Raw genomic sequence first — 2,745 nt, 5'->3', positions numbered from 1 at the left:
GACGACGCAGCGAATCAGGAAACGCTCCAGAAGAGGAGGAACAACCGAGAAATGGATTCAACCGTTTTGGGATCTGTTCACCCTGGGACCTGGTTTCAAAAATGTTCGGTTTCAGATCCACGGAGTGCTGGATTCATGTGGAGGACGGGGTGAAGGGATCAAATATTTTTGAGTTTTGGCCTGGATCTGTCTCCGTCTCCGTCTCCGTCTTGACTTAGGCCCAGTCCCATTTCTCTTTCTAGCCCTCTCCCTATGAAACGGAGTGCTAAGGCTGAAAGTAAACCCTCCGAATTGGAATGCCGCTCCGACAGTCGCGTACGTCGGCAGTAGTCGCCGCTGCCGGTGACGGAGGCAGATGCCACAACTGTTTGCCGAAGAAGAAGGATTTTCTTAGGTTTTAAAACTTGACTCATTGAGAAAATACTGACATTTATGAACGTCTTTCGTTGTGGACACCGCCATCTTGTTGATCTTGCAAGGCTTTCTGGGAAATCTGTCTTACCCCTCCGTTTGGAGTGTGCCTCAGGAGAACCTCCGTTTGGAGGGGTGAATAGCCCTCCCCCTTCCCCCCACCCCCCCGTCATGACAGTCGGGACGCTCCTACCCTCCACGTGAACGCCAAAACGGAGGGGTGGGGCCAAGGGGTGGGGCCAAGGGGGAGGGCCAAGGTGGAGGGCCAAGGGGGAGGGCCAAGGGGTGGGGCCAAGGGGTGGGGCCAAGGGGTGGGGCCAAGGTGGAGGGGCCAAGGGGTGGGGCCAAGGTGGAGGGCCAAGGGGTGGGGCCAAGGGGTGGGGCCAAGGGGGAGGGCCAAGGGGTGGGGCCAAGGTGGAGGGCCAAGGGGTGGGGCCAAGGGGTGGGGCCAAGGGGGAGGGCCAAGGGGTGGGGCCAAGGTGGAGGGCCAAGGGGTGGGGCCAAGGGGTGGGGCCAAGGGGGACGGCCAAGGGGTGGGGCCAAGGGATGGGGCCAAGGGGGAGGGCCAAGGGGTGGGGCCAAGGGATGGGGCCAAGGGGGAGGGCCAAAGGATGGGGCCCAGGGGGAGGGCCAAGGGGGAGGGCCAAGGGGTGGGGCCAAGGGGTGGGGCCAAGGGGTGGGGCCAAGGGGTGGGGCCAAGGGGTGGGACCAAGGGGGAGGGCCAAGGGGGAGGGCCAAGGGGTGGGGCCAAGGGGGAGGGCCAAGGGGTGGGGCCAAGGGGGAGGGCCAAGGGGTGGGGCCAAGGGGTGGGGCCAAGGGGGAGGGCCAAGGTGGAGGGCTGAGGGGGGAAATGGGATTCAGCCTTGGTCTCACTTTGTCTCAGTCTTGACTCCTCAAAGACTTGGCCCTGTCTGGGTCTGGATACCATTCGGTCTACCCAGACTAAGACAGGAGGGTGGAGGAGGTGGAGGGTGGAGGAGGAGCTGCAGGGAGGAGGAGGAGGTGGAGGGTGGAGGAGCTGCAGGGTGGAGGAGGAGCTGCAGGGAGGAGGAGGAGGAGCTGCAGGGAGGAGGAGGAGGTGGAGGGTGGAGGAGCTGCAGGGTGGAGGAGGAGCTGCCGGGAGGAGGAGGAGGTGGAGGGTGGAGGAGCTGCAGGGTGGAGGAGGAGCTGCCGGGAGGAGGAGGAGCTGCAGGGAGGAGGAGGTGGAGGGTGGAGGAGCTGCAGGGAGGAGGAGGAGGAGGAGCTGCAGGGAGGAGGAGGAGGAGGAGCTGCAGGGAGGAGGAGGAGCTGCAGGGAGGAGGAGGTGGAGGGTGGAGGAGGAGCTGCAGGGAGGGAGGAGGAGGAGGAGGGTGGAGGAGGAGGAGGGTGAGGAGGAGCTGCAGGGAGGAGGAGGTGGAGGGTGGAGGAGCTGCAGGGAGGAGGAGGAGGAGGAGCTGCAGGGAGGAGGAGGTGGAGGGTGGAGGAGCTGCAGGGAGGAGGAGGAGCTGCAGGGAGGAGGAGGAGCTGCAGGGAGGAGGAGGTGGAGGGTGGAGGAGGAGCTGCAGGGAGGAGGAGGAGGAGGGTGAGGAGCTGCAGGGAGGAGGGGGAGGGGGAGGAGGAGCGCAGGGAGCGGAGGTGGAGGGTGGAGGAAGCTGCAGGGAGGAGGAGATGCAGGGAGGAGGAGCGCAGGGCAGGAGGAGGTGGAGGGTGGAGGAGCTGCAGGGAGGAGGAGCTGCAGGGAGGAGGAGCTGCAGGGAGGAGGATGTGTGGAGGGGGCGGAGGAGCTGCAGGAGAGGAGGCGCTGCAGGGAGGGTGGAGGAGGAGCTGCAGGGCGGAGGAGGTGAGGGTGGAGGAGGAGCTGCGGGGAGGAGGAGGAGGGTGGAGGAGCTGCAGGGAGGAGGAGGAGCTGCAGGGAGGAGGAGGAGCTGCAGGGAGGAGAGGGGGAGGGTGGAGGAGCTGCAGGGAGGAGGAGGAGGAGAGCTGCAGGGAGGAGGAGGAGGTGGAGGTGGAGGAGCTGCAGGGAGGAGGAGGAGCTGCGGGGAGGAGGAGGAGGAGGAGCTGCAGGGAGGAGGAGGTGGAGGGTGGAGGAGCGGAGCTGCAGGAGGAGGAGGAGCTGCAGGGGAGGAGCTGCAGGGAGGGGAGGAGCTGCAGGGAGGAGGAGGGGAGGGTGGAGGAGGAGCTGCAGGGAGGAGGAGGAGGAGGGTGGAGGAGAGCTGCAGGAGGAGGCGGAGGGAGGAGGGTGGAGGAGGAGGAGTGGGGAGGAGGAGCTGCAGGGAGGAGGAGGTGGAGGGTGGAGGAGGAGCTGCAGGGAGGAGGAGGAGGGTGGAGGAGGAGCTGCAGGGAGGGGAGGTGGAG

The sequence above is a fragment of the Salarias fasciatus genome, chromosome 7 (assembly GCF_902148845.1).
Source record: "Salarias fasciatus chromosome 7, fSalaFa1.1, whole genome shotgun sequence".
Taxonomy (NCBI): Eukaryota; Metazoa; Chordata; class Actinopteri; order Blenniiformes; family Blenniidae; genus Salarias; species Salarias fasciatus.
Note: the sequence above shows the minus strand (reverse complement) of the source record.